The 19,427-nt window shown below is 50.6% G+C and overlaps 1 protein-coding gene across 3 annotated transcripts in view; it reads right to left on the bottom strand.

The window, feature by feature from the left end:
• LOC122383748 (dedicator of cytokinesis protein 7-like) overlaps window positions 1-19,427 on the bottom strand; it is a 649,924-nt gene that overhangs the window by 339,355 nt on the left and 291,142 nt on the right. The gene's annotated exons all lie outside the window — the stretch shown is intronic.

Here is a 19,427-nt window from a genome sequence, read left to right as displayed (position 1 = left end):
CTAGAATGTCGGGGGAGCGCGCGGCCCGACGCAGCGGGCCGGGCCCCAGACATGCGCAGAAACACTCGGAGACAACGTGGCGGCGGATCGAGCGCGGATTGGTCAGCAGAATCACTGCATTGCAGGCTGCAGACACGCGGTCGCCTCGTGAAAGGGTACAAGGTTCACTGGCGCGCCCTGGGCCGCCCCCAGCACCGGGGGGGGGGGGGGGGTAGCGACGTCACAACTCACAACAAGTCGGCGCGCGAATCGGTCTGCGCCGGCCCGGGGACTCCCGTGCCGGCCGGCGACACACGTGGTTGTTACATCATCCTAAGGGACGAGGCAACGAATAACGAATAACGCAGGCGCACCACAGTACTCACCGCCTCAGCGCGGAGCGCATACACGATAAGCCAAAACAATCACTTTTCACATCACTCGGTGCGCGACGCGATCGACACTTCACTGCGCGACGCAATAATCACTACACGGTACGGCGCAACGCAATTGTCACTGCACGGTCCTGCGCGACGCAAGAATCACTACACCACGCGACGCAGTTATCACTTCACTGTCGGCGCCACGCGATCAGGATCGTCCTCGAACGCACGTACGCGGGCGCACTTAAAAGTATCGGAAGTCCGGTTGCGGCCGGAATTGCACGCGGCGGCCGCTGCGGGTGTGCACTGGCGCAGCCGCGGACGGCTTGTCGTCCTTGTCCGGCGATGCGGAAGACGTCACTCCAGGTTTTGAAGTCCTCTTGCTGGACGGTCTTGTAGTCGTCGGCGTCTGTGTCGGCTCGTCGGGCGCCCCAGTGGCGAGGGGCCCGAGCGAGGTCGACGGTGACGGCTGCTGCTCCGGAGCCGTAGGCTCGGTACTGCTCGGACCAAGCGTGTCCTCAGGTGGCGGCATGTGTGCCGGTTTGAGTCTGTCGACGCTTACAGTGTCGTGGGCGCCAGTCGGCAGCTCCAACGTGAACACTTTAGGGCTGCGTCTGATGACTCGCATGGGGCTGCGGTACGGGGACTCCAGAGAGTGCCGCACGCGGTCAACGCGTACCCACACGTGTGTGCATGTCATGAGATCGGGTGGCACGTGCGTCGGTGGTGTGCGGGCGTGGTTCGAGCCCTGTGAGAGTGTGACGAAATCGATTTCTGACATACGCTTTGCCAGTTCTTGGACGTACTTTGTCCCGACGGGAACCTTCTCGACGGCGCAGCGGGGAAACAGCACCTGCGCGCCTGTGACGGCAGTGAATGCCGAAAAACACGACTCTGCTGGCATAGCTCTTATACCTAACAAAACTACTGGTAGCGCGCGCAGCCACTCTTGCCGGCGCGCCCTGATCGCGGCTTTGAGCGTTCGGTGGACCCGTTCCACCATTCCATTGCACGTCGGATGATAAGCAGTGGTTCGGAGGCGATGGAAACCTATCATTGAAGACAAGTGCGCAAACAGTTCCGCTTCAAATTGGGAACCACGGTCCGTGACAACATGCAGCGGAACTCCGAATCGGGACACCCAAGTGTCAAGGAAAGCAGAGGCTACACTTTCCGCGGTGATCGAGACCAACGGCACGGCCTCGACCCAACGCGTGGCGCGATCGATGCATGTCAACAAATAACGAAATGGCGCGGTGAAGGGGTGCCCGTGGGGTACTGACGGGGGCAGCGGCCCGACTATGTCTATATGTACAGTTTCGAACCGCTGTGAGGGCACGTCAAACCGACCGGGCGGAGAACGAGTGTGCCTGTGCACCTTGGCTTCCTGGCATGCTTCACACTCCTTCACCCATCGCGCAATGTCACGGCGCATATCATGCCAGAAATAGCGAGAGCTGATGAGACGGGTGGTGCCTTTCCTACCCGGGTGTGACAGGCCGTGGAAACGATCAAACACGGCGCGCCTGCATGCCTCTGGTACGTACGGGCGTGGATGTGGTCCAGTGTTTTCACACAGGACTGTGATGTCGCCAGACAGTGTTACTGGCTCCAATCTGGAGGTGTCCTGCGGCTTTGAGCGCGATTCTGAACCTGACTCGGCATGCGGGTGCTCTGAATCGGCACTGTCGGAGTCTCTCTCCTTTTCCTGCTTCTGAGCCGCCGCGATAAAATGGAGGTCACATTCATCGAGGGACACTGCATTTACCGGGCGACTGAGACAGTCCGCCACCACGTTGTCACTGCCACGAATGTACGAGACCTCCGTGATGTATTCCGTAACGACACACCAGTGGCGCTGTTGGCGGTCAGACTTAGCCGTGTGCGGGCTGTGAAAAGCGCGCACGAGTGGCTTGTGGTCTGTTCGCAGGGTAACGTGGCGGCCTTCGATCATGTCACGAAAATGGAGTGTGGCCAGATAAGCCGCGAGTAGCTCTCTGTCATACGCGGCGTACTTCTGTTGGGCCTGACTGAGCTTCCGTGAGAAGAAGCCAATGGGAACGGGTACTCCGTCCACAATCTGATGGAGCGCGGCACCCACCGCGACTTGTGATGCGTCAGTAACGAGCTCGTACTGCTCGCAGTGTGGCACTGGGTGTGGAAGAGTGCAGGCGCCGGCCAGCGCCGCTTTACTGTCACTGAACGCCTGAGTCTGTTCCTCTGTCCACGTCAGTTCTTTGCTTTTTGGGTTGAGTCGAATCAGTTCGGTCAGGTGGAACGTGACATCGGCGAATTGCGGAATCATACGCCGGTAGAAGCCGATGAGTCCCAGATAGCGACGCAGTGACTCTGAGTCATGCGGTAGGGGAAGGTCCAGAATCTCCTTCACTCTGGCCTTGGGAGGCGTGACACCTGTGCTGGTGACGTCATGACCGAGGAAAATGAGTGACTTCTTCATGAACTCGCATTTCTCCAGTGAGATGCGAAGCTTGTGCTCAGCCAGCTTGCTGAACACGAGGCGCAAATCTTTCTCATGCTGCTCCTGGTTCTCGGAAAATACCAGAATATCGTCGAGATAGACGAACACGCACGGCACGTCTCGGAAGATGCCGTCCATGACCCTCTGGAATGTGGCACCTGCGTTGCGAAGCCCCATTGGTATGAAGGCGTATTCGTACAAGCCGAAGGGCGTGGTACTGGTGACGGCCGTCTTCTCTGAGTCAGCGGGGTTCATAGGCACCTGGTGATATGCACGGAGCAGATCGATTTTGCTGAACCACTGAGCGTTGTGGAGCTTGGTTGAGAGGCTCTGAATGTGCGGCAGTGGGTAGCGATCCGGTTTGGTTACGGCGTTGAGCGCGCGGTAATCACCGGTGACACGCCACTCACCAGGGGTACTCTTCGGAACCATGTGGATGGGTGAGGCCCACGGGGACCTAGACGGACGAATCACTCCTGTTTTGAGCAGCACATCGAGTGCTTGCTTTGCTGCGGTTAGTTTGTCGGGCGGTAGCTTGCGTGGGCTGGCGAACGTGGGTGGAGCGCTGCCGGTGTCGATGAAGTGAGTGGTTTTGATTGGCGAGTCGGTGTAGTCAGGCTGGTTAGGGCTGAGAACAGCGGGGTGATCCTCTAGGATGGGCCGCACTGCCTCAGGCACCTGAGCGAGATCATTTATCACCAAATGAACAGACTCCCCGGTCGTCGGTACACCGGGAGTAGAGAGCAGAGTGGTGGAGTCGCGGAGAACTTGGGAACTACAATCGACAACCAACGAGTTGTGAGCGAGAAAATCGTTACCGAGTAGTGGCTCTGTCACTTCAGCCACTACAAATGTCCATGTGTAACTGCGTCTGAGTGTGGGGAGGACAATATCGAGAGTGGCCTCGCCATGCACGCGCAGTGGCTGCCCGCTGCCAGTCGTGATCGAAACAGCGGATGGGTGAATTAGAGTTCCATTCACATAGGAGGGTGGAACCAGGGATACACCAGCGCCAGTATCCACGATGAATTTCAGGGGCTGATCATTCACCTTGGCTGTGACCCTAAGGAGCGGCAGGCCGAGGGCTGCGTTTACGGCCTGCTCCTCTCGTTTCCCGACTCTGAGGCTGCACGGGAGGGAGATGCAGCTCGTGAGGACGGCTGCATGGTCAGATCAGCAGCTTTGTCGGGCCAGTGACACCATGGCATGCAACTGCGTGCTCGGCTGCCGAAAAACAGGTGAGCACGGCATACTTTCGGCTTCTGGTCAGGGTGGAACGGCGTGAGACCGAGAGACGCTCTTGAATCACGAGCATCACGAGCTGGGGAGTGTGTGGCGGCTCGGCTCTGCGGCTGAGTGGCCCTGTGGTACCTTGGGTGCTGCTGAGCCACAAGGAACTCCTGTGAGTCGGACTGTGGGTCCTGATCCTGACAGTGAACCATGTTAGCAGTTGAGTTTTGCACAAGAGGCATCAGTTCGTTCGCGAGTTTGCCCAACTGCGACAGTGAGAGCTCGCGCTGAGAAGCCAGGGCCGTAGCAATGCCTGTGGGTAGCGACTGGATAAATTTGTGCCGAACGAGATCGTCTCCGACACCAACCTTGTCGGCCACCTCTCTGAGTTCGCTTAGAAAGAGTGAGGGTCGGCCCGTCAGACGCGTTTTGCTGATCAGTTTCTCAAACATCTCTGGCTTTGTCTTTTCGTACATGTCAGTGACGGCTGTCTGTAGCTCAGAGAAATTTTTGTTGCTCAAGACAGCACGCGGAATGTGCGAGATGGTTTCCGGAGGCAGGGCAGAGAGAACGTGGTAGAATTTGGTCTGCGAGTTGGTGATTTTGGCAATGTTAAATTGGGCGTCCATAATAGCAAACCAGCCGTCAACCGCGGTGTCCATAAAAACCGGCGGCTTGATCGACACATGATGGACCGGCTCAGCATGAGCGGGTTCCATCGTGCCCTCGTTCGTCATGATCGTTAAAGTATAGCCGGTGTTTGCAATGCACTGAACAATTAAAATTTAAAACATGGAGTGCAAAATCCGAAAGAGCCAATGGAACGCCGAAATAAAATCACCGAGAAGATAAATGCCTAACTAATCACACGGCGGAGAGATGGCACAGAAACCATCAAGGAAAAGTGGCGCAGAAGCCACTGTGGAGCGACGGAATAGCAATCCATGTGGGGGAATAATATAAAATAATTGATTCGGGAATGAGCGGAGGCGACAACCCGGAAGTATGGAAAAAATCGAACAAGAATCACGTCGGGCTCACCAATATGTGGTGCTGTGGGGCTGTTCACCACATATTAGTGACTGGATTTTACGTTAATCAGAAATGGAAAATATCAACCTGGTGCGTGTTCCAAAAATTCAATCAGTTCGATCCAAACGGCCCCAAGTAAAAGAATTAATTTAAGAGCGGGTTGTTATATTTTAAGTTCCAAAACAAAGTCAAAAACCGAAACAACGAATCATGCAGTGGAGTGACGAAAAGACAAGAATGGAATCCAAGTTTGCCAAGTATGCCCTGCCTAATCTAAAAGTTCTAAATCCCGGACAGAACGGGCCTAATGGAGCCAGACGTGACGCGTCTGCTCGGGTCAAGAGCTCGGCCTAGAATGTCGGGGGAGCGCGCGGCCCGACGCAGCGGGCCGGGCCCCAGACATGCGCAGAAACACTCGGAGACAACGTGGCGGCGGATCGAGCGCGGATTGGTCAGCAGAATCACTGCATTGCAGGCTGCAGACACGCGGTCGCCTCGAGAAAGGGTACAAGGTTCACTGGCGTGCCCTGGGCCGCCCCCAGCTCCGGGGGGGGGGGGGGGTAGCGACGTCACAACTCACAACAAGTCGGCGCGCGAATCGGTCTGCGCCGGCCCGGGGACTCCCGTGCCGGCCGGCGACACACGTGGTTGTTACATCATCCTAAGGGACGAGGCAACGAATAACGAATAACGCAGGCGCACCACAAACTGTGAGCAGCTGTGCACATCTCAAAACACCGACAAGCATCATCTGTTTGCGGTTTCAGCGGCGTCCATTTCACGCCAGAATTTGTGGCGTGCTTTGACGAGCTTCTCAGACAGTTTAATTGATTTAAGATAAATTCCATGTTTTTATGATACAAGCATGCAATATTTTACATTATGATATTTTTAAGATTAACACATCCTCCACATATTAACTCATGATTTGTTATAATGATGGTTATTATACAGACAACGATCAATTTCAAAATATGTATTTCCAGTAACTAATGCACACTAAAACACATAAAAACGAGTGTTCATCGTTATATGGCTTTATTTTTCAAAGTAAAAGGGATTTTTAAGAGGATTTTAGCACCAGTAACCGTCTTAGATTTTCGGCAGCCACATGCATTATAGAATCGGTATGGGTCTTTAGCCTATTCTCACGCCTCACGTATGACACAAATAACGGGCACTTCATGACTTCTGATTAGGCAGATATTTAAATTAATTATTATTATTATTATTATTATTCTTGTATTATGACCTCCATACAACAATGGCTCTTCCGGTCACACAGTAATGATCACAAAGTGCTTAAGTGACAAACACACATAACATCGCATCTTCATGGCGGCAAAGTTCATGACGAGCACAATAAACACAAAGTAATCCTAAACCACTCTTTTCTCAGTAACTACTGACAGTACAGGTGACTAGTTTTCAGAGTCACTGAGCCACGACCGCGCTCGTTTTCGGCATCCAGCTGAGGTCCTAGCACCCCTGACCTGCGCTGGAGCCCTGTTCCAGTGAGACACAGCGCGGAAATCAAAGAAACGTCGCGCTTTTTCCGTATGTACGCGCGGGACCTGAAGCAGGCTCGCGCGAGTCGTACGTGTGACTCTCCCGGTAACATCATGACGATAGCATAGTCTATCGCGAAGACACTTTGGCACCTGACAGTTATGCAAAATTTTATGAACCATCGCCAGGTCACTTTCAATGACAAGATTATCTAGCCTTGGCCATCCAAGCCTCTGAAGCAAGGGTGAAGCGTGAGCAGATCTCCGAGACCCAGTGACAATCTGTGCACTATGATTTAGCACTTTCTGAATCCGATGACGCTGTGACAGCCCACAACCAGACCACACTGTCATACAGTAAACAATATGCGGCAGTACGAGCATTTCTACGATCATCTTTTTTACACTCTGAGGAAGTTTGCGTGCCATCTTCGAGAGACCACTTAGTGTCGCGTAGCACTTGCGCACAATGACATTGATGTGATTTTGGAATGTAAGATGCTGGTCTATTTCAACCCCTAAAAGCCTGGTGTGTTGAGATGGATGCACCACTGACTCACCAAATTTCAGTTCTAAGTTTGACAAGTCTCTCCGTTGCTGTGAATGAAAGATAAGAACGTCTGTCTTTTTTGGATTGATTCGTAGACTGTTTTCTTGGAACCATTTGTTTGCTTCTTCAAAAGTTTTTTCTACATTTGTCTTGAGACCTTCTAAACATTTTGGTTCACTTTTGTGCAAGAACTGAACATCGTCAGCGTACATGACTATTTTCGAGTTCTCGAAATAAGACACCAAGTCGTTTGTGAAAATCAAGAACAAAATTGGCCCCAGCAGTGAGCCTTGTATCACTCCGTGAGTAATTGCCAATGTGGTTTCCCCGCCACGAACCTTCTGTCGACGACCACTCAGCCAATCCTGGAACCAGTGAGACAGACTGGATGCCGTACCACCCGAGTTTATCGAGAAGTCGGTGGTGATTAACACTGTCGAAAGCCTTAGAAGTGTCAGTTGATGTCAAAACTCCGACTAAGCCCTGATCCACTGCACTAATCAGGTATCCAACAGTATCTAGAAGTGCCGACTCTGTAGAGCGTCCAGGCCGATACCCGTGCTGTGCGTCACACAGTATGTCGTGAGTCAGTAAGTAACCGACAAGTTGTGCACAGACGATACTCTCGGTGATCTTAGCGACAGTAGGTAGCACCGCGACAGGTCTATAGTTGTTAGGGTCATCGATCTTACCGCATTTGTGAATCGGAGCAATGCATGCTAGCTTCCATTCCTCAGGTACCTCTCCTGATGCAAGAGAAGCGTTGATCACATGGAGCAGCTGTGGGCCGATCACAGGGAGTGTCACCCGTATCATTTGGATAGTAATCTCATCACTGCCACTCGCCCTGGAGGAGGACATCCGCCGCACAGCATCGGACAGCTCTGGCAGAGTCGCAGGACGGACACGGAATGAGCCACTCACTACACAGGACGGACGCGGGGGCAGAGGTTCGGAGCCTCTCCGCTCCGCCTCAAGCTCTGCGGCGACATTCGGGCCCACAGCAGCGAAGTGGGCGTTCAGCCGGTCAGCCCACTGTACTGCCTCCACACCAGGTCCTGTTTTTGCATTTTCCTGGCCTTTGGACGATATGAGAAACCTTTTGATGTCTTTCCACGATTCATTACGTGACCGCCTGAAAGATGACAGGAAGAATGCCGTCCTTGCTCGACTGAACGCGCTTTTCACCTTGTTTCGACATGTACGATATAAATCTCTCAGCTCTTGTGACGGGTTGTCATGTAGAGCGATTCGTGCTAGGTCCCGTTCACGCATGATGGCCCTCAATTCCGCATTGTTCCTTAGCCAAGGACATGGCGGGTGTTTTGGTTTAATCGTAACCTTGGGCATATGCAAATCAATGAGTGGCGTCCATACTTCAAGCCATGCTCTCCATTTGGCTTGAGATCCTTGAGCATCTGTGACTGCTGTCCAATCAGCTAGGATCAGATCTAAACATAATGCGTCTGGCACTAGAGAACGCGTCGTTCTGATAGTGACACAGGGCCGCCGACGCCGTTCTCGCCCAATAAATGTCTCTGCGATGACTAGGTCGTGATCGGTCCAGTTGCAAGGAACCACTGCGACCGACTTGACGTCTGTAACATTTTTCACGATCAGGTGGTCAATAAGAGTGCCTGATTCTGGCCGGGTTGCCGTGCGTACGAGCTGCTGCAGACTGAGATCATCTAGTACCTGTATGTACTTGCGAACGTCAGGTTTAGTCGGCCGGAGGAGGTCAAAGTTGACGTCTCCCAGTACGTAGATAGGCTTGCCGGTACCCACGACATAAGCCAGCTGAGACTGCAATTCGTCCAGAGCTGCAGAATCTGATGCGCTCGGTGGTCGGTAAGTCACCCCAACCAGCACTGTGTTTTTGCAGCAGACACTGATCCACGCCGACTCCAGGGACGAGGGGCTGCTCGTCGGTACCAACATTGTTTCAACGCGAAGGCTCTCTCGGTATATAATGCACACCCCACCGCCTCTGAAGCTGGCTCCGTCCCTCTCACGGTCACGGCGAATTATGTTGTAGCCAGGGAATATCAAAAAGTCATTGCTCACTTGGGGTGACAGCCAGGTTTCACTAACACATAAAATATCTAATGACCATGTGCCCAGCATACTCGCAACATCATCAATAGACGGGAAAAGAGATCTGGCGTTAACGTGACCAATACGGAGTCCAACATTACTTATCTTCTGTTCTGTTGCTGTTCCAGTATCCGATGCTCTAAAACTGCCTCGTTTCACTCTAAAAAACCCTGAACTTCGCTGAGCACTAGCTGAGCCACATTTCTGGCCCCTTCTGCAGTCAGCTTTAGGCCAGTCTTGTTGATCCCTCCATATTTGCATTCCATCAGTCTCTCTCGTAGTTCCAAGTATCTCGCACCTTCACACTTGACGAGCTGTTTTATACTGTCATTCAGCTCCTGAACTTTGCGTGTCATACTGGGACAGACATCACGTCTCTCTATGACCGAACAGATCACTACATCAGCGACTCGAGGGTTCTTCTTGACCTCAGAGACGAGCGAACCGAGTTCTTCTACGATGTAATCTGTACTTCGTGTGAGCACATCTTCTTCGCCAGTCATGACAACTATGTCAGTTTTCTTAGACTTGTTAATGCGTACAAGTTCGTTAACATGGTGTCTAACATCACTGATCGTAGCCTTAGTCTGGGAGTAGAAGTGTACACATTCCTCAAACTCGAACTCTTCTCTGGCAGCGTATGAGACTCGACGCACATTGTCACCTCCGATCAGCAGTGCACCACGAGGTCTTAAGCCTGTGGCCTTTCTCTTGCGTCTGGACGTGACTACAGTCCAATCACTGTCACTGCTGGATGTGAACTCTGAGGGGACCGCATCCATCTTAATGCTTGGCTCCTTTTCGTTGCCCCGCTGACTTCTCTGCTCTGTGGCGTTTGGTTCAACTTCGATTACAGTTGCGCTCGGTTCGATCCTTTTCACCTCCTTGTTCACTGTTTGAGCTAGTTGAGCCGAACCTTCCTCAAGGGCGTTACATTTCACTTCAATATCTTTAAGGCGTTTCCCCAACCTTTCCATTTCTTCAAAAACACCGCGCATCATAGCGTTCATGTCAGATGATAGCTGTTCTGCGATCTCCTTGACTTTACAAGCGACGCGTTCTTCAACTTCAAGGCTAATAATTTTCCTCAGATCAGCCATACTCATGGAGACTTGACAATCACTCATCTTTGATTTGATTGTGTCTGCCTTTGCAAATGTCAAGTTCGGGCTCAATTGCAACGCAAAGATCTTTCTTGAAGATCAGCGCGAGACCGACGGTGAAAAATCGAGAGCTGTTCGACACCGATAGTAAGTAAATTTTTAAATAACTAGGCCAAAAAATCCTAAACTTTGCAAGCTAATATTGGTCAGTTACTTTATCTATCGTCAATGCAAATACATCTAGACTTATCTGCGTGAAATAAGAAACAAATTCATATGCATATTGAGTTAGGGTATGACTCGGAAACGCTAATACACGCAAAAATATTGGAGCTCTTCGAGACACGTCTGACCCTAATCTGACTCCCCACCATTCTTCCCTAATCTGACTCCCCACCATAAGGTATAATGGTGATATACCTTAGTTTGTCAAAAAATTATAAATGCCTACTCACTATTCGTATTTCCTCACTTTCTGCCTGGCATGCAGTTACTGATCAGTGATCAATCTGTTGTTTCTCTTCCTGCATCTCTATCTGACTTCTGAATCTGAACCGAGTATTTTTCTTGATATAGCTTTGATATGTAGACTGGGTACTTCAATCTTTTCAGGAATTGCTTTTTAGCTTTAGGCTAGGTAAAATGTACCTATGCTTGAATAAGAAGGAAAATAAGTTGTAACTTGACCTAATTCAGTTCATGTACGTAATCTTCGAATTTTAGTAGCTTTATCTTCAAGAAGGAAAATTTCAAGAGCTTATGACAAGAAGGAAAATAAGCTGTGTCTTGAATTGATCCAGATAATGTACCTACGTATCCTGATGCTCAAATTGTAGGAGCTACACTGTCAACGGCATTACTTCAATTACTGAAACAGTAGCCGAGCTATAATTAAATGATTATTTAAATAATTCTTTAACAAACTTATTGCAATGCCTTAACAGCAAATAAATGCAAATGATAAGTAGAAGAAACACTTTATTCACTCGATTTTCTGAGCGCGAGAATGCCCTCGCTGACATTTATTTGGTCGGCAATCCACTTTTCAGGAGAACTCTTCAAGCATGTCAGTGTTTTCCATAGTTTGCTATCACGTTTTCCATAAAAAAAAATTATTCATTACACTATGTGTGTCTCTAAAAGAAATAAATGCCCCATGAAAATTAAAACACATAACTTTTCCTGTTCGCAAACAGTACGCATAATTTCCAATAGCGACGGCGACAAGACATTGACCAATCACGTTGCGTGTTTCCTGCTGGCGTTGATTTGTACTGTGGGCAAAATGGCGTGAATAGGGTGCCGTAAATAGAGTGGCGTGGAATGATAGTACGGCATTTGGTAGCACAAGATTGGGCCCAGGAGTGCCCCCACCCTCAGCCCAGCGACTCACGGCACCTTACGTTAACACCAGACAAAAATATAAAAAAGGATAAGTCGCGGCACTCCCAGCTAGGAAAAGTAGGAAACAAAAATCAAAAGAAATCAAAACAAAAAAGAAATCAAAACAAAAAGCAAAAGAACTGCGGGCGACGGGTTAATATTAAAAGAGAGCGATAGTAATCATTGCTGAAAGCAGCGAATGACTGTCCAGGTGCATCTACAAAAGAAGTCATTCATGCCATGCAACCATGAATAATTGGTTAGTAGATGGTATTTAAACATTCACTCATAGGAAAACAGCAGAATTGCAGTGGGAAAACATTTCTGGTCAATTCGAGCTTGAGTTCATAGCAGACTTTCTGGGGCCTACCAGCTAAGCAGAGCTTGTTGCTGATGGACCCCGTCAAGTCCGGCGTTCCATTTGGGTGGGGATGTATCTTTTGTGATAAAAATGACACAGTTGCACAGTGCACTCACAACAGTCAACACATTGTAGCCGGCATTTGCAACCTTACCAGTAATAAATGTACCCATTAGTACATCTATTATTGGGCCACTTGTTGAGGTGCTAAACAATGCCAGAAAAGTACTATGCATATGCAATTTGTTTTTCATGTACACATTGTCATTTGTTCTCATTTCCTATTTATATCAATCTTGTTTGTATCTTCGTTTTTCATTACAAAGATTGCTTACAAAATTCATATAGGTACTTTCATATTTTTCTAAACCTGATGAAAGCATTTAGTGCATTGTCCCAAAATTTGCCAGTGGGTGGGAAGCGACATCCAAATCAAAATAATTTTCCACTCTCAACTCCAATTTTCAGAGCAATTTTTCACTCCCTGTTTTACCAATTAAGAGCATATTGCCTGTACCTACCTTTTACCTCCCTCCATATATTTTGATTCAATCATCTTATAAGGCAACTCCTGGGCCCAATCTTACCAATGCCGTGAATACAGATGCCGTGCATGCCAACCACGGTGGCTGATCCACGGCACTCCATTTACCCAATCTTACCAATGCCGTACCACGGCATTTCTATTCACGGCATTTTGCCCACGGTACAATTCAGCGCCAGCAGAAAACACGCAACGTGATTGGTCAATTCTTGTCACCTTCGCTATCGGAAATTGTGCGTATTGCTTGCGAACAAGTATAGCTCTCTATTTAAAGTTTTGCCGAGCGTTTATTTGATTTAGAGCCATACATATGTGTGACTGTGAAAGACAAGTTATTTGTGGAGAACGTGATAGCAAACTATGAAAAACTAAAGGCTGCCTAAAGAATTCTCCTGAAAAGCGGATTACTGGCCTAGTAAACATCCGCGAGGACATTCTCGCGCTGAGAAAATCGAGTGGATTAGTTTTCAACTTCGTTTCGCTACTGGGACCGTATTAGAGCCGGCGATAATCACGGAACATTAGTGTCGGGGCAGACTGCGGCGGGGCAGACTGCGGCGACCCCTAGGAAGAACAACTAGGGAGAACAACATTCGACAGATGGCAGCACTAGACGAGATAATCAGGCAATACTTTAATATTAATGGGAAAGAAATAATGCCAATGTTTGCCCTCACCAAGCATGTTACCACGATAATGGAAGAATGTAGTGTAGTACCCCTCCCCGGGCCCGCCGCGGGCTGGCAGCGGCGGCCGGAGCCGGTCCGACCGCATCACCCAGGACACGAAACGGGACATAAAGCTGGTGGCCGTCCGTGCTTCCGGAGTGGAACGGCACCGCATCTCTCATCCACCCCACCTGGACACCACCTGCCGACCTTCACCTGTACACAGACGCCTCCACCCTGGGCTTTGGCGGCTGCTGCGACGGCGCTTGGTTCTCCCAAGCCTGGCCTGCCGCGACCAAGGCGTTGGCCACCAGCATCTCCTGGCTCGAAATGATCCCCATCCTGGCGGCGTGCCTCTGGGGTCACCGCTGGACGGGGCTGAGCGTGCTCATGCACTGCGACAACACGGGTGTTGTCTGCGCCTTGGCAAAGGGCCTGTCCCCTCCTGCTACGGCTTCGTCGTCGCCTTCGGCGAGGACCGCTGCCAGCCACTGGCCGCCGGGCTGCCTGGGCGGCCGTCACCTTGTTTTTTTTTTCGGCGCTCTCCGGGGCAGCGAGTACCTTGCCCCGGGGACGGCGCGCTACTCCCGCCGCCGCCCCTGCCTCAGAAAACACGTGACCATGGCGACTGCCTCTCTCACCCTGCACCTGCCGGCGTCACAAACCGATCAAACCGGGCACGGAGCCGACACCACGTTGCCGCGATACATCCTTTTGGCGGTCCTTTGGCGTCTTTCAGCTACGCAAGAAGGAATCGGCAGACACAGACACCTGGGCGAGCGAGGAGGGGAAGTTGAGACCGTGTTTCCGCCAAAAGAGAAAACAACCAAGGTAGGTGGTAGGTAACTACACCTGCGCTATCCACATCAGCTGCCCCGCATGACACTAATGGGACCGTATTAGAGCCGGCGATAATCACGGAACTAGTGTCGGGGCAGACTGCGGCGGGGCAGACTGCGGCGACCCCTAGGAAGAACAACTAGGGAGAACAACATTCGACAGATGGCAGCACTAGACGAGATAATCAGACAATACTTTAATATTAATGGGAAAGAAATAATGCCAATGTTTGCCCTCACCAAGCATGTTACCACGATAATGGAAGAATGTAGTGTAGTACCCCTCCCCGGGCCCGCCGCGGGCTGGCAGCGGCGGCCGGAGCCGGTCCGACCGACCTTTAGCCGGCCGGGTCAGGTAACCGTGACGGCCGCGCCGCAGCGCCGCGCCCGGGCCGGCCGGGAGACGGAGTCGGGTGCCCGCCGGCGAGCCGTCGGCAAGGGCGCGGGGCACATTAGTCGAGTTGAATGTTCACTGTTCAGTTTTGAGTGCGAGTGATGTATGTGTGAATCGATATGTGAGCAGCAAAATCCAACAAGAAAACAAAATCCGTGAAAGAAAGGCAACGCTGGCAAACATCACCACCATAGTCTTCCTACGCCGAACAGGTTCCACACCAACTAGCATCAGCGAGAGTAAAACTAGGATCCTAACAGACCCGCCCACCGCCCCACCGTCACCCCATTCCGTCCCAAGTCTCCTTCCCCTCCGCTCGGGGCGTCTTTCAGCTACGCAAGAAGGAATCGGCAGACACAGACACCTGGGCGAGCGAGGAGGGGAAGTTGAGACCGTGTTTCCGCCAAAAGAGAAAACAACCAAGGTAGGTGGTAGGTAACTACACCTACGCTATCCACATCAGCTGCCCCGCATGACACTAATCATCATTTCTATTTACTTGCTGTATTGCAACAATTTTGAGATAAAATTATTGAAGTAACGCCTTGCCTAGTGATAGCGGTACTCTCTTAGCAGACGTCACCCCAGTTGCCAGATCTAGTGACCAGTTGAAAAATCTAGAGACTTTTTGAAAAGTCTCTAAATGGGCAGGAAAATCACCCAGGACGTATAGGGGAGGAGGATTGGGGGGGGGGGGCGACGGCCAGTTCACGATATCAATCGGCTGATGTCATGGTAACGCCGGTTGTGTGAGGTCCGTGAAGTGAACGTCAGCAACAGCAGCGAATACAGCGTCAGATTCAGAATTGCTTTTAAAAGCCTAAGGGGTCAATTAGGGGGCGGGGAACACGAATATGACACTTATTTTGCCCTAACTCCCCTCCTTCATCCCTAAATCCTCCCTTATCCTTTGATCGCCAAATTAAAGGTCGCAATCGATTCCTCAGGTCAATATCTAGCCGGGTGTCAGATGTGTGCAGACTGCAGCGTATCCCTTATCCCTTAATCGTCCCTTAACGGACTGGAGCGTCAAAAGTGCCTCAAGGGTTCGCCTGATCGCCAAAATAAGGATAGCAATCGATTCCTCAGGTCAATATCTGACCGCAGCCTCGGCTTCCAGATGTGTGCAGCGTATCCCTTATCCCTTAATTGTCCCTTAAAGGACGGGGTGCGTTAAAAGTGCCTCAAGGATTCGTCTGATCGCCAAAATAAGGATTGCAATCGATTCCTCGCGTCAATATCTGGCCGCAGCCTCACGTTCCAGATGTGTGCAGCGCCGGGGACCTCCCGCGGCGGCGCTCGGTCACCCACGCGTTGATGGCGTCAGAGGCCTGCCAGGCGGGCCCCGACCCGCGGCGCGCCGAGCCGGCTGGCTCGGTCTCCCGTGGTCGGAATTCCCGGAAAGCGTCGGCTCAAACGATATCTTCAAGGTCAGCTGGCTCTTTGATTGAGACTGCAATGTCTCTCTCTGTCTTCTTCACGCGCACACAGCCGTTGGTCGTGTAGGCGGCCCACAGAGACTTTCGTTTCCGGAGCTGCCTAGCCAAGAAGAATAGGTGCTGGTTCTTAGCTGAAAGGCAGTCTGACACAAAGATGCGGCTAATTACTGACCGGGTCAGCACCGGATGGCCACCCACCTTTTCAGCCGTCAGCTCCTTTCGCTTATCGAATAGTTTTTGTCGAGCGTTTGTTGTGGCGAATTTGGCGATGATCGGCCGTACCTTGCCTGGCTGTGGACGTCCAAGGGACCGGTCCAGGCTATCGGCCGACAGATTGAGACCGGCGGCCCGGCCGACGTCCAGCACCAGGCTGTCCGTCGCCTCACCGTTCGTCTCCGGCACCCCGGTGATCAGCAGGCTGATGCGACGGTTGTACGCATCCAGATCTTCGATGCGCCGCTCAGCTTCCTCGAGCCTGTTTTGGGTGGAAGACAGCTCAGTCTCGAGCGACGCTATTCGGGCTTCAGCCGCTTCGTTGACCCGGTTGATTGCTTGAGCCACGGCTTCCGTTACCAGGTCCTGGAGTCGTTGGACGAATTCAAATTCGCTGAGATTTTCTTGGCTTCTTCCTTAATATCGATTTCAGCCATGTCAGCCATATTATCTCACCACCCGCCGCCTGGCTCCCTTAGGTAGAACTAATCACTGGAAGGGTCGCGGCGCACTGGGTCCAGGCACGGAGGGGCAGGGGACACGTCCGTTCCGGCCGGCGGTCAGGGGACAAGTTTTTTTTTTTTTGTTCACTCTTTCACACAGAACGAGAAGAATCGTTCGAAAGGTTAACTGAAATTCTCAGTGAGAACTTTCAAAACATTCCTCGGAAAAAGAAAATAGAAACACTGCTAAATGGGCCTTCGCGAGTTACGAAGGTTACCCGCCATGACACCGCCATGGCCGTCCAGAGCTATATACTCAAAACGCCGAGATTTGCCTGCTAGAACTAGGAGCAGCACTTCCATTTCGGAATACAGAGCAATGGCGCGGGTAGGGGCGGGGACAGGCGCTTCGGCCAAGGCAGGGTCGACTTCGCTATGTTAATATTGACATTTTGATTAAGATCAGTAGTGTTAGTAGTGTTCGATTAGAAGTGTTATTGTCTGCTTTCTACGTGTTTCGAGCGGCGTCTCGTTTTAAGCGCCTTAGCGCTTCTGCGCCAATCGTGATGTTTCGACTCTCTCTCTCTCTCTCTCTCTCTCTCTCTCTCTCTCTCTCTCTCTCTCTCTCTCTCTCTCTCTCTCTCTCTCTCTCTCTCTCTCTCTCTCTCTCTCTCTCTCTCTCTCTCTCTCTCTCTCTCTCTCTCTCTCTCTCTCTCTCTCTCTCTCTCTCTCTCTCTCTCTCTCTCTCTCTCTCTCTCTCTCTCTCTCTCTCTCTCCTCTCTCTCTCTCTCTCTCTCTCTCTCTCTCTCTCTCTCTCTCTCTCTCTCTCTCTCTCTCTCTCTCTCTCTCTCTCTCTCTCTCTCTCTCTCTCTCTCTCTCTCTCTCTCTCTCTCTCTCTCTCTCTCTCTCTCTCTCTCTCTCTCTCTCTCTCTCTCTCTCTCTCTCTCTCTCTCTCTCTCTCTCTCTCTCTCTCTCTCTCTCTCTCTCTCTCTCTCTCTCTCTCTCTCTCTCTCTCTCTCTCTCTCTCTCTCTCTCTCTCTCTCTCTCTCTCTCTCTCTCTCTCTCTCTCTCTCTCTCTCTCTCTCTCTCTCTCTCTCTCTCTCTCTCTCTCTCTCTCTCTCTCTCTCTCTCTCTCTCTCTCTCTCTCTCTCTCTCTCTCTCTCTCTCTCTCTCTCTCTCTCTCTCTCTCTCTCTCTCTCTCTCTCTCTCTCTCTCTCTCTCTCTCTCTCTCTCTCTCTCTCTCTCTCTCTCTCTCTCTCTCTCTCTCTCTCTCTCTCTCTCTCTCTCTCTCTCTCTCTCTCTCTCTCTCTCTCTCTCTCTCTCTCTCTCTCTCTCTCTCTCTCTCTCTCTCTCTCTCTCTCTCTCTCTCTCTCTCTCTCTCTCTCTCTCTCTCTCTCTCTCTCTCTCTCATAAGCGGGGCGAAACTTGGCATAGTTCACCATACATCAATTGCTCATCGTGTGTGAAAGTTTGGAACCCAGGTCTCAGAAGTTAAGGTCACCCAGTTTAGCAAAGCAACTTGGCCTTGGTGATTAGCCCCTAGTTGAGGTAGTGCCACGAAACTGAAAGAAACTGAATGGTCCAAGGATTGACCCCTGAGGTACGCCCATTTTTATTTCTCATTCTGTTGACTTAACCCCTTCTAGCTGCACCCCTTGGAATCTGTTTGTTAGATATGATTTAATTGTTTTTAGAACATCTCCTCGAAAACCCATTTTGTTTAATTTCTCTAGTAGTATTTTGTGATCTACCGTGTCAAAGGCTTTTGAAAGGTCGAGAAAGATGCCCGTTACAATGTCACTTTTTTCCAGTGTTTCAGTGTTTCAACAGTGTTTCAGTTATATAATCTTGTATAAGCAATAAGCATGATAGGCATGTATGTAGAGTTAGTTTTCCTAAATCCGAATTGGTTTTCTGAGAGAATGCGTCTGTTTGTTGCAAACTCTGTCAGTTGCTAGTGGATCAGTTTCTCTAAAATTACAGCCGTTTTCCGAAAAGGAACGCACACGGATAAGTATTTAAATTTTCATTCGCACCATAGCTCACAACATAAGGAATCTGTCGTTAGGTCTCTGATGCGGCGGGGGAAGGTGTTCCCATCGGATGACGCAGGGAAATCGACTGAGATGAATCATGAAAAAAGCTTTGAAAGCCAACAACTATCCTAGTCAATTTATAAAAAGGACACGTAGAAAAATGCAGTTCACGGATAGTCACAGAAGGCATAGACAAGAGGGTGAGCATAAGCCGCTGGTAGTTCTGCCGTACGTGAAGGGAGTGACAGAGAGAGTGACGAGGATTCTAACTCCACATGCAAAAGTAGTGAACAAGTCGGGTAAGAATCTAAGGCATATGCTAGTAAAACCCAAAGATAGTAGGGAAATGAAAGAAAATACCGAACTGGTATATCAGTACGAGGGGCGTTCAAAAAGTTCTCGGCTCAACCATGAAGGAGTTGGAATTTCGGCCTGTAACGCGGTGTATTCAATGATGTGTTATTGGGATGTCCACTTACGTAGCCATTAACCAATCTGCCCTGTGATTGGTTCAGGCTGCTAATTAATCGTAACATAGTTTGCCATTCCCGGTCAGAATTGGCGACGTCCAGAAGAGAACAGTGATTTGGTTCATGCTTGCAGAAAAGTGCACCAAACGTTATTCACGAAAAGCTAGTGCCAACACATGTTGAGGTTTGTCTTTCTTACAGTAGCGTCAAAAAGTGGGTATCTCTGTTCAACTTTGGTCAACAGATCATTAATGTCACCCCCACAGTGGCCAGCCATCA

The sequence above is a fragment of the Amphibalanus amphitrite genome, unplaced genomic scaffold (genome assembly GCF_019059575.1).
Source record: "Amphibalanus amphitrite isolate SeventyFive unplaced genomic scaffold, NRLGWU_Aamphi_draft 000013F_arrow, whole genome shotgun sequence".
NCBI lineage: Eukaryota > Metazoa > Arthropoda > Thecostraca > Balanomorpha > Balanidae > Amphibalanus > Amphibalanus amphitrite.
The sequence above is the reverse complement of the archived record's forward strand: the minus strand, read 5'-3'. Positions and strand labels throughout refer to the sequence as shown.